Consider the following 13,165-nt stretch of genomic DNA (forward strand, 5'->3'; position numbering starts at 1 on the left):
AAAAACTTAAGATAGTTTTTATACCCATATTCATTTAGTATTCAAATATACAGTATTTAAATCTTTAGTAGGAGTCAATTTCTATAATTAACTATGCACCAGAAGATTTTCTAGAAAGCTATTTGAAATGGGTTGATAACAGTTTATTTGCCTCATTGACTGGCATGGCTGGCTAAAGACACTCATATTTAAACCTTATCTTTGGCCAGTGTGTCTAGTTATATTCCGTGTAGAAGTTCCTTTTTTTAATTTTTATTTTTTGAGACAGGTTCTCATTCTGTCACTCAGGCTGGAGTGCAGTGGTGCAATCATGGCTCAACCTCAACCTCCAGGGCTCAAGCCATCCTCCCACCTCCACCTCCCAAGTAGCTGGAACTACAGGCACACACCACCATTCCAGGCTACTTTTTTTCTATTTGTAGAGACAGGGTTTCATCATGTTGCCCAGGCTGGTCAGAAGTTCCTTTCATGAGTAGCTGTAGTGTCACAGTATTAGGGGAAAAAACCAATTAATAATTATGCCTCTTTACCTAACTTAAAAAAATAACTTCATATAGTGTTTGGGAAACCTTTGGCAGTTCCATTCAACAAAAATTCAGAAAACAAAAATCTAACTTCTATAGGAGATTTCTTTTTCCAGAAACTAATCTGATACCTATTTTTGTGAGTTAGAGCTATGTTACTTGAAGTATTGTTACATTTTTAAAGATTGTTTAGTACTTAGGGTTGTTGAGTGCAAGTAGAAATTAAACTTGCAATTTGTGAAAGTGTTGTAAGATGATCTGAGTAATGGACAATTTCTAATATTCATTTTTTAAAGTAGCTAACCTCTGCCTTATCCCCTTCCACGTTCCCCCTGGACAGGTGATTTATATAATGGAATGCAGTGTCATTGATTGTGTTTGAAGGAGGCACCCTAAATACCACACTATTGTTACCTTGAAAATTTCATTTTATTTTATTTTTGCCCATTTTATTAAATCATTTTATTCTATTTTTGCCCCTGTCTCTTGTAATGAGCTACACATGTAATTAGTACACATAGTTCTGGTGGTGTATTCATTCATGAGTTTAAGAAGTGAGATTTTCAGCTTCATTTCCTTCTATGCATCTGAACTAGGAGCACAGAGGAGACAAAAAAGATTGCAACCTCTTTATATGGTTGTGTTTGACCCTTGGTGCTCTAATTGCAACCTCTTTATACAGTTGTGTTTGACCCTTGGCACTCTATTCTTCAATTATCATCCATTGTAATGATCCCTTTTCATGTCTAGCTTAACCCTAGACTGTGAGTTCCTTGAGAGTAAGAACTTTGTCACAGTGATGTTTTAATATATTCTCACCACACAATAGAGGATCTAAGTGTGTGCTCAATAAATGGGTATTTGTTGGGAAATTTAAACAAGAAATAGTGAATTATTTTCTTCTAATTGGATACGCTTTCTCCAAATATATTTTTTATTCGAGAGTATCTTATTTACAGTAAAAATCACAAATATTATAAATACAATTTAGTTTTGACAAATGTGTACATTTCTACCCTTTACCCAGGCCTTCAATAAGAAAATAATAATAATTTTTTTTCCCGAAGACATAATCTGATTATTTGGTTATTTGGCTGAAGCAATGAATCTCTTTGATACATGGATTCTTTAATAATGAATCTGTATTTAGTATTTAGTCATTACTTTATAATGATTCCACATTTCCTAATAACTTCTTCCCCGACTGTCCACCCCCATCCCCTACCCGTGCAAAAAAGACAAAACAAACCTCCCTTTCCCTCAGGAAGTAGTTGATTTAGTGCCTGTGTAAGGTAGTTCATACATTTCCTTCTCCTGTTTTGTTACCATACCCTATGCTTGGCACTCAGTACACCAAGAAAACAAAGAGGCATTTCCTGTCCCGAGGTTGCTTAGAGTCTAGTGGGGGAGATACGCATATGTGCATCCATAGCACAGCAATGTGTACATAATAACAAAGATCTGAAAACCCCAGTCAGGTTTCTATGTTTTGTCCTTTTTCACACCCTTCCAAGAGTTCTATCTAATGTAACTATGAATGGTCACTGTGTCTTTATTTTTGGCCCAGACTCTTCTAAATGCTTCGGCCTCACGTATCCAACTACCTACTGATTATTCTACTTGGATATACATCAGCCATTTAAAATTTGGCCTGAGTTGAACTCAGGCCACATTTTGAGTTGAACTTTCCCTACCACATTCATTGCATTTTCACTTGTTTTCTTGAAATCTCCCGGTTAAGTCAGTTCAGGTTGCTATAGAAAAAAAATTTAGTTCTGGCGTGGTGTCGTGCCTGTAATCCCAGCATGTTGGGAAGCCTAGGTGGGCAGATTGCTTGAGCCTCGGGAGTTCGAGACCAGCCAGGGCGATTATGAAGAAACTCTGTCTCTGCCAAAAGAAAAAAAATACAAATACTAGCTGGGCGTTGTGGCGGTGTGTCTGTAGTCCCAGCTAGTCAGGAGACTGAGGCTGAAGATCATCTGAGTCAAGGGAGTTCAAGGATGCAGCAGACAGTGATCGCGCCACTCCACAGAAGCCGGGGTGGTACAGGGAGACCCTGTCTCAAAATAATAATAATAATAATAATAATAATAATAATAATAAGAGAAAGAGAAAAAAGAAGAAAGAAAGAAAGGAAAGAAAGACAAAGAAAAAAATCCTGTAGACTAGACGGCTTAAACAATAAGCTGATTTCTCACAGTTCTGGAGGCTGGAAGTCTGAGATCAGGAAGCCAAAAGAGAGAGAAAAAGCAAGCTCGCTCTCTGCGTGTCTCTGTCTCTGTTGTTGTTGTTTTTTTTTCCTAATGAGACAGAGTCTCCTGTGTCATCCAGGATGGAGTGCAGTAGTGCCATGTCAGCTTACTACAACCTGTGCCTCCTGGGTTCAAGCGATTCTTCTGTCTCGGCCTCCAGAGTAGCCGAGGCGTGTGCCACCATGTCTGGCTAATTTTTTTTTGTATTTTTGGTAGAGATGGAGTTTTACCATGTTGGCCAGGCTCGTCTTGACTCCTGAACTCAAGTGATCCTCCCACCTCAGCCTCCCAAAGTGCTGGGATCACAGGTGTGAGCCACCTCTCCAGGCCCAAGCTCACTTTTTTGTAAGGGCACTCACTCCATTTATGGGAGGTCTATCCTCATGACCTGATTATGTCCCAAAGGTCCTCCTACCTCTTAATACAGGGGGATTTCAACATATGAGTTTTGTGGGGATGGAAACATTCAGCCTATAGCACTTGTTTTTCCATTTCTATTTCAATTAATGGCATTACCTTTTGCACAGATTAGGAGCCTGAGAGTCCTATTTGACTTTTCTCTATTTCTCACATCTAATTTATGATGTAGTCTAGTATATTCTGCCTCTGGAATTCCTCTGAAACCCTCCTTCTTCCCTTTAGTAACACTGTCACTGTCTTTGTTCAGCTTTTCATCTTCATTTTCTCTCAGTTGGATTATGACAGTAGGCTCCTAAAGAATCTTTCTATCTTAATTTATCTTCTTTTAATACGATGTCCTACATAGGTGCCTGGGATTGTTTGTCACATGCTGTGCCTTGACTGGATTAAACTCATAATTACTCACCCATGCCTCTTTCTTTCCTGCCTCCTGTGCCTGATGCTCTTTCTGCTTGAGACTCTGTAATCTGGACATGACAAAAGCCTTCCATATCCATACCTCTCTCAAGGGACTGCTCTTCCCACCTTCCCTACTGCAGCGGGTGGCATAACACCATGTCCCACAGTCTCCAATTCTTCTCCTCTACCTCCAGAAACAACTAACTGGACTATGTAGGGGCATCTGAGCCATGAGGAGGCATTACATAGGCATAAAAAGATGAGCTGGGCCAATCAAGTTCCTTTTCTTTTGGGACTCTCCATGGAGACATCTCATTCTGAGAGAACAGTGATTCGTGGCACAGTGACTTAGTCAGTGAATGCCTCAGGTACGAGGTGGAGGTGGACCCTTCAGGAGGCATAGCCATCCAAAGTTGTGAGGAGGTACAAACATGAAGGAGCAGCCATAAGGTAGACAAAAGATAGGCCAAATGCAGGGTCAGAAATCCACTTGACAGTGAGGAGGGATGGTTGGAAACAACTGAAGAGAATCTGAGTAATGTGTAGGCTGGAGTTAGACAGTGAGCCCCTGTCCTTCAGTGTCAGCTGCCAGATGCATTCCTTGAGGCTGAGTGATTTGGCTTTTCTTGGGTTCCTTTGTATATGCATCCTTATATTAATCCCTTACTTTACCCTCAATTAATTCAGTGAGACTGTTCTTCACAGCTAAAAGAACCGAAGTAAAATGTTTCCTCTAGGCCAGGAGTTCAAGACCAGCCTTGGCACTATGCTTGGTTCTACGTTTAGTGAGACTCCATCTCTGCAACACACACTGTGGCCTGCCATGGGGGAGGGCAGGGGAGGGAGAGCATCAGGATAAATAGCTAATGCATGTGGGACTTAATACCCAGGTGATGGGTTGATAGGTGCAGTACAATACCATGGCACACATTTACCTGTGTAACAAACCTGCACATCCTGCACATGTATCCCAGAATTTAAAATTTAATTTAATTTTTAAAAATGCAAAATAAAAAATGAAATTAGCTGAGCGTGTTAGCGTGCACCTGTGGTCCCAGCTACTTGGGAGGCTGAGGCAGGAGTACTGAGTAAGCCCAGGAGTTTGAGACTGCAGTGAGTAGTGATTGCACCACTGGGCAACAGAGCAAGACCCTGTCTTTTAAAAAATAAAAAGTAAAAAGTAAAAAACAAAATGATTTTCCCCACCCTCCCCGTTTCACCTCAGCTGAAACATCACCTCCTCCAGGAATTCCTTATTATTTGGTTGTACCACCGTTTGCTGCTTACCACTGTCTTAAGTTATAATTATGTATGGTCTTCTCTCTAGATAGGGAACACTGTGAGACTAAAGACGTCGTGACTCACACGAATTTGTATAAATGAAGAAAATGTGATGGGACCTAAGTAGGGTGTGGGGAGAGCCTTCATGGAGAGATCATACTTGGCCTGAGTCTTCCCAAAAGCAATCCCTCTGTCTTACAATACAGCTGTCACCACAATTGGCTTGATGTGGAGTAATAAATGTTAGGTTTGCCTAGACTAATGTTCCCTTCCTGTACATGAAGTATTTGGAGGAAAGAGAAAGAAGTAAAGTGATTTTCCAGAAGTCATACATTCTGACATACGGAGCGCCAGACCAAAAATCAGTCACTTCCCATAATGGGGATGTGCGCACTCACAGAAAGAACAAGACTCTACAGAATGATCTCATTTTCAAGTAAAAGAATTTTTGAGATACAAACATCAGCAATGACAACCACGCCCCATTCCCCAGATCTTGCATGCACACAGGTTTATTATAAATATTTTATTATAAACTCTAATCAGAGCCCAGTCCCTCAGTTTAATAGTCATAGATTTCCGGATTTTGCTTCTGCTTACTTCCCAGGCTTTCTTCCTCTTCTGTCTTCTCACAGACTGGAGAAATCCTTGTCCTTCTAGCAGGCAGGCACACTGCTTTGCGTTTCTGTTGGTTTTTGTGTTTTTCGGACAGAATCTCACTCTGTATCCTAGGCTGGAGTGCAGTGGTGCCATCACAGCTCACTATAGCTTTGACTTCCTGGGCTTAAGCAATCCTCCCATCTCAGCCTCCCCAGTAACTGGGAGTACCCGCTCATGCCACTATGCCCACCTAATATCTTTTTTTTTTTTTTGGTAGGGATGGGGGGTCTCCCTATCTTTTCTAGGCTGGTCTTGAACTCCTAGGCTCAATCTATTGGCCCACCTCAGCCTCCCAAAGTGCTGGGATTGCAGGCATGAGTCACCTTGCCCCATGGGTTTATCTCTCTTTTTCAAACAATCCCCTTCATACTGCCTGACATGGATTTTCTGTCTCTCTGGGAGTCTAGGTTAGGTATCTCTCAAGCTTTCTCTGATCAAAGCAGTCACAAGCCCTTTCATTGGTACCATAGTCGCACTTTTCTCTTAGGTTTTTTTTTTTTTTTTTTTTTTTTTTGGCGGGGGGGAATTAGTCACATGGTGTCTCATATAATAGTTATTTTTGCACTTCTCTTACTGCATCTATTAGATTGTGCACTTCTGGTGGCAGGCATTTTATGCAACCATCTGGACTACAGTTCCTTGGACTCAGTAAATACTTATTGAATACATGATCTCATGGGGTCATTTGTTTCTTTCAACATCTTGTTTCCACTACTCTCCATAAAATTCATAGATTGTCTAGTACTGACCCCTTCCCTTTTATCTCATAAATACCTTTAAGTGACTATCTGCCACTTATAAAAATATCTAAGGAGGGGAATTAAATGATTTTGACTTTTAATAAGTTGACAGAAAATGTTTTAACCATAGAGATTAAACCAATACAATCACTTTTAATACAAGCTACTCTTTTGAATGTTTGTGGGCAGTGCAGAGCAATGTAATAAATGAATTCAGCCTTCATGGAAGCTAAGTACTTAGTGGAAGAACTAATTCTAATAAAGTCAGAAAACATGAAAATGTGGAAGGAACAGTGATCTAAAATGACTTCCATGAATTCCATAATAAATGTTGCTGAATGTCTGAGTTATTTTGATTTATCTAAAATAATGGTTAAGAATTGGGCTCTCTTGCAGTGGTCAAGGTTAGAATTCAAGAATTGCCACTCACACTGGCTTGGTTGGATTATTCTATTAAGACTTAAAGCATATGGAGCCGTGAGCACAGAGCCTGGCAAAGTATAGGCACTCATTACATTTTCTCTGCTATTACTTTTAGATTGCAAACTCATACAGCTATTTTAAGAGTGTTATATGCCAATGCCACTTGCAGAAAATTTGTAAAACTTAGTTTTTTTTTTTCCGGTGCAATTACTCTTTTTAAAGTTATAAATTATATGTAATTAGTAGTATCAACTAGAGGAGATCAAGTACTGTTCTTTGGGGTCTAAATTAATCACATGAGTAGTTATTCTGTAAGCAGATATTGCATCATACATGTCCAACAACCTCTTAAGGTATTCAGAATTAATAAAGCAGGGAAGACATTAATCAAGGATAGTATCTAGCTGATTTGCATAAATTAATTAACATCAGCAGCTACAACAAGCTGCAGCATAGCAGCACCTGGGAAAACCTTTATTCCCAACGATATAAGGCAGTGAGCCTGCAGGCCAGAGAGAGATTCTGTCTCCAAATACACGCCAAGGTCACCATTTACGTAACACAAGTGACAACACCCAGCGAAATCACAGTAATGCACGGGTCTGTAGGAGGGGCACGTCCAGGAAAATATGGTGAATATAAACCTGTATAGTGAAATCCTTCATGGCTTTTCAGGTGTTTACATTTTAGCATTGCATTGAGAGTTCTGTTTCTTTGCACTGCATTACTGAAAATAAATATTAAAATTTATTGGTTTTATTATTTGTAAATTCAGCAAGTTCCTTTTGTGAATTGAGATTTAAGAATAGGAATGAGGCCAAGAGTGGAGAGAATAGAGGCATCAGTTCTTTCCTCCAAGTTTTATAGAATTTAAGAAAACCAGCTGGGCATGGTGGCTCACGCCTGTAATCCCAGCACTTTGGAAGGCTGTGGTGGGGGGATCACATGAGGTCAGGAGTTTGAGACCAGTCTGACCAACGCGAAGAAACTCCATCTCTACTAAAAATACAAAATTAGCCAGGCGTGGTGGTGCATGCCTGTAATCCCAGCTAATTGGGAGACTGAGGCAAGAGAATCGTTTGAACCTGGGAGGCAGAGGTTGCCCTAAGCCAAGATCGTACCATTGTACTCCAGCCTTGGCAACAAGAGAGAAACTCCACCTCAAAAAAAAGAAAAGAAAAGAAAAAGAAAACCTTTGCTTGCTTAAATTCTTGTGCCCATTTCAAATCCAATCCTGTTCCATTGGCAGACATTACCTTAACTCGTTACGCATTCATTGACTCAACAAATATGTTTGAGAACCTAATAACCAATTGTTACTGTCTTTGATACTGGGAATGCAAAACTCAGGATCCTCAACCTCAAAGTACCTGGAGTCTGAAATCTGGTGCTTCCTGCAATCACAGATTGACAGCTCATGTCCTAAAATGGTGATGCTTGGATATGTGCTACTGGTCCTTCCTAAAGAGAACTTGAGAAGTTTTCAAAGAGAAACAATATTCAGGACCAATATATGGGTTTGACTAGGAGAGGCAAGAAGAGAGACTATTTCAGAGAATGGGGCCACCATGATAATTACTCTTCATAGGTGCCAGAGTTACTGTCTTCTTGCATTAGCTATGCTGAGCTTCCTGCAGTTCTTGATGTTAATTTTATGCAGTCTGTGTTGGTGAGCCATGAGGAAGGACAAGGAGAAGTACAGAAAGGAGAGTGTTGCTCCTTCTATAGTCTTGAATACTCCAGTGCCCATTTGATATTGGCAGATATTTGAACACTGGCTCATTTAACCTGTTTCTGTCATCTCTAGGAGGCATGTGCTTCTTTATAGCTTGGGGGTAACTGGGAGAACATCATAACAATTCCTACTTCTCCAGCCTACAAATGGAGCCTTTGGGAGAGAAACATCCCAAGCAATGCCTTGGCTAGTGGACACTCTTCTTTGTCCAGCTGGGATCCAACACCAACTGGGTTCCCTTGATGTCTACAAATGGTGGACCTTCTTGGAGCATCATGTGAATAGCCCCAAAGGATTGTTTATTTGGCACAATGACGAGAACTTATTAGTGTAAGGAACACGATTATATTTTCAATTTTAATACCCCTACAAAGCTTCTTCTTAAAATATAATTTATTCACACTTCTGAGAAGATCACAATTGGGTCACTGTGTATATTTTTCTCTGTTTTAATACAAAAACTGTTAATCAGAGCTTTATGAGGGCCTCTGTTTATGAATGCTGTGGGGATACTTTCTTTTCTGGCTAGGGAGATGTTACTATTTTAAACATTACATCTTAAAACGTGTGGGATCTGGTGTGTTTCCTGCCTGAGACAATGCTTATTAATTGCCCTCTGTCTTTTGATGGTAAAAGTCTTTAATTTGTTCTGGTAAATGATGAAATGGCGTATGGTCCATCTATTTCTGGAATACCGTCCACGCATTCTGGTTACCCTTTGGTCCTATCATCCTTCTCCAGTGAATTTCCACATGTATTGGAATACATGTTTTAATCTGGAGTACGTTTTAAGAATAACACTTTGTATTCAGTGACCAGTATGCAGCAATGTCATTTAAATACTGAAATGTTGGCATTGTTTGGGTATAACATAAGTTTATAAAATAACAACTTGATATTTATAGGGCTAAATGTCAGAGGGGAGTCGTGATTTCCTTCACAGGATCAGAGAGGTCTTTAGCAAACCAGGGAACATACGTGATTGAATGGAATTTCTGAAGTCAAACTTGTCTGCCATTATAATCCACTTTTCAGTGTAGGTGGAACACCTGTAGCAGAAGTTAAAAAAGAAATGTATTTGTGTGAGCCTCAATCCTATCTCTCCTAGTGGAGTCAAGGCATAGCATTTGGTGGGGAGAAGGCAAAGTGCTGTATTGGAAAAAACTTAGGCTTTGCCATCACATAAATTTAGATTCACTTAAAGAAAAATCCCTGAGCAGACAAAACCAGCTGGGCCTCCTAAGTAGCAGTCACCTCGCTAGATTTGCAAACAAAAGCAAAACTTAACTTGAGCTAATTCTTATAAATGCCTATATAAAAGAAAAACAGAACGTAAGCTAAACCAATCACAAACAGCCAACAAACTTATATAACTAGGGACTCTCCAGTAGGATAGACCAAAGAAGGCAACTGTATAACCGTAGACTGTCAAATATGTTCTTTGTATGACTTCCACATTCTCTCTATAAAAGCCTGTTTCTTACACTACTTCAATGGAGCCCCAGAACCACTTTTGGTTTGGAGCTACCTGATTCGTGAATTGTTTGTGCACATAAACTTTAAAATTTTACTATTCCTCAGTTTACCTTTTCAACAGTTCCAATTCTGGTCACACCGTTTGCTACCTTACGAATTGAGGTCACTTGTTCAGTTTACTCAGACTTTGGTTTCCTTAAGAATACCTATCTCATGTGATTGTTGGGAAAATTCAGTAAGTTAATACACATGAAATCTTTAGGACAGTAGTTGACAAAATGAGTGCTAGTTAAATAGTTACTATTGTTATTATTAGTGGTAATAGCTTTAAAAATAAATTCTCACAGGTTTTTGAGATTATCAAATGCGAATAACCCAACCCATGCCAAAGCGTTCAGCATAAACCCCAGGTGACAGAAGACTTGGGTTGAAGAAGAGTGTGGGTCAAGTTTTCAATGAATCAGAGGAACCATGAGGTTAGTAGATGATGCAACAGGTAGGAGCAGAGGGTTCTTAAATAAAATGTATAAATTATAGGTAATTTTTAAAATACTTAGATAATATAATAATGGATTCACAATACAAAGTGGGAAAAATTCCAGCCTCATTTTCTCATCCTAGGGTTCAACTAGGGTGAGAAAAGAACATTTAAGTAGGCAGCAAGGCAGTGTCCATAGAGTTTCAATAAAGGCAAAAGATGGATTTTGCTTATAGAGAAAGTTTGGACCATGTAGAAACTATTTTTTTAATTTGTTTTATTTTTATTTTTTTTGAGATGGAGTCTCACTCTATTGCCCAGGCTGGAGTGCAATGGCACAATCTCGGCTCACTGCAACCTCCGCCTCCTGGATTCAAGCGATTCTCCTGCCTCAGCCTCCCGAGCAGCTGGGATTACAGGTGCTCACCACCACACTCGGCTAATTTTTGTATTTTAGTACAGACGGGGTTTCACCATGTTGGCCAGGCTGGTCTTGAACTCCTGACCTTGTGATCTGCCCACCTTGGTCTCCCAAAGTGCGGGGATTACAGGCATGAGCTACTGTGCCGGGCCGTAGAGACTATTTAATATCATTGAAAGAAATTCTAAAATGTGTAGTGCAAGGAGAGGGATTTTTCAGGAGAGAAGAAACACTGCCGTCAGTGAAACTCTATCCTAGGGCTTACATCTCCATGCTACCAAGGCTATGAGGCAGAGTCAGTGCAGGCAGCGCAAGGTTTTCAAAGAATTGCTGCTGGCTAGTCTGCTGGTAGATGGCAGTTGCTAGCCTTGTCTTTAGGCACTCTCCTGGCTTTCCAAAGGCCCTGCTTACAGTTCTTCTAGAAAATCTCTAGAATGTTCCACATTTGCCTCCGTCTTAACATTCTCTTGGTTTTCCCCACTTTGATTCAAAGAGTCTCTGGCTCCATATGGAGACTTCTATCTGGATTTGAGTTCTCCATAGTTTTGACCGTGTTTTGGAGAACATAGGAACTATTAGTGAGAAATTATTCTGACACATGTTAATGACACAAAGACAGATTTCATATACGCCACTGTAGTACAGGAGAGGGACTTCATTATGGATCTGAGTTCAATTCCAAATACAACAGAGACAGGTGAGGATTTACAGCTACTAGGCAGAATGAGAGACCGTGGATAGAGAATTACTGAGAGGATCTTAATTAGGGTTGGGGGATGAGGAGCTTGATGCTATATTGAAAATGGGTGGGGGATTCTGATTAAAATTTGGCCAAAGAGGGAGTCTTTGTCTATACAAGTATGCTTGGCTTTCTCTGTTTTGGCATCTTACCTTTATGCTGGCAGAGAACCTCCTGCCCCACCTCTTTATTCTATCCTCCAGCCTTCATTCCTGAACTTCAGATTCTTGAGATCCACAACAGGATCATTCTCTACTTTCTGTTTGAAGTCATGCAGTTGGAGCAGGTGATGGTATCAGGATTCAGATAATTTACATTTGAGTTCCAACAGGAGCTCTTAACACGGCCTGCACATCAGACACACCTGGGGTCGTTTAAAAGACACACCTGGGGTCGTTTAAAAGACGCAGCCAACAAATAGAAAACAAGAGTCCTCTCTATCTGGCCTCACCTCACGTCAATTATATCTGTATCTCTGGGGTTGAACCCAGGCATTCGTTTTTTGTTTTTTGTGCTTTTGTTTTGTTGTTTTGTTTTGTTTTGTAAAACTTCCCTAGTGAGTGTGATAAGCAGCCTGCTTTGAGGAGCAAAGACACGGAAGACCCCTTGCTCAGCACCCGATGGTTATCTCCGTTTGCTGTCATACTGGGACCACAAGCAGTAAATAGAACAGGACTGGTGATTATCGTGAGGCAGGTACTGTTTTTCTCAGAAGAGTTAAGTGATTTATATAAGATGATAGAAGGAGCTGAGAGCCGTCTCTCTCTGATATCCGAATCAACGCCGACTCTATCCTTGAAACAGCCACAGAAATACTACTGATACTACTGAAGGTAGGAAGCATTAAGTCTCTTTTTTTTTTGAATATTGTTCCATCCTAAATGGTTTTTCTTTGTTACATATTTAGTTTCCTTTCTTCTGGATATGTTGTCTTGCATTAGGGCCCACAGATGTATTATGAATGGCTTAACAACTTTATTCTTCCAACTTTTCAGATTGCATTTTGTATAGAAAAGCGATCCAGATTTGATTTTAGTTTCCTCATATTTCCTAAATGACTTTATCAAGCAATCTGCTTTCCAGATTTGCTTTTATTTTTCTCATATTTTTCTAAATGTGCTTATCAAGCAATCAACTTTTTGCCTCCCATATGCACTGAACTATATTAGAAAATAAAATATTAAAACCAAAGAGCAGAAAGTGCAGATTGCCAAAAGATTAAGGTAGTTTTAAAATGTGCTTGTTTCCCGTATGAATGAATGGAGAGTTAGTATATTCAGTACAAACTGTGTTTAGAATATTAATGCACAGAGTTTTATAACATGCTGTGTATGACACATAAAGTAATTATGCGGTGAGTACTGAACAGTCACATTCCAATGTATGCTATTGACATCTTTTTCTTGTTTAAAAGTGCAAAGTGGAAGCAGAATATCAAACAAAATAGTTATTATTTTTATGGTAAAAGATTGAAATGTAAAGACGAACGGTAATTAAATAAGCATGTGATTAAAGCTAACAATGAAAGTAAACACTATATCCAAAGGTTTTGCTATTTTGGTGAACTGGATATATTTTCTTAGTGATTTCTGATGATTATGTGTGAGAAAATTCTAT

The 13,165-nt window shown here is 39.7% G+C and overlaps 1 protein-coding gene across 6 annotated transcripts in view; it reads left to right on the top strand.

Annotated features, from left to right (window-relative positions):
* Window positions 1-13,165, top strand: part of GPC6 (glypican 6) — a 1,194,356-nt gene that overhangs the window by 85,482 nt on the left and 1,095,709 nt on the right. Inside the window, exon 1 of one of the 6 annotated variants that reach the window (XM_065533389.1) lies at window positions 11,770-12,381. The exons of the other annotated variants lie outside the window; for them this stretch is intronic. The gene's annotated coding sequence lies outside the window, so the exon portion shown is untranslated. Of the gene's footprint in view, window positions 1-11,769; window positions 12,382-13,165 lie in introns of those variants that run through there. 6 annotated transcript variants of the gene reach the window in all.

This window comes from Macaca fascicularis, chromosome 17 (assembly GCF_037993035.2).
Source record: "Macaca fascicularis isolate 582-1 chromosome 17, T2T-MFA8v1.1".
In the NCBI taxonomy this organism is placed as follows: domain Eukaryota; kingdom Metazoa; phylum Chordata; class Mammalia; order Primates; family Cercopithecidae; genus Macaca; species Macaca fascicularis.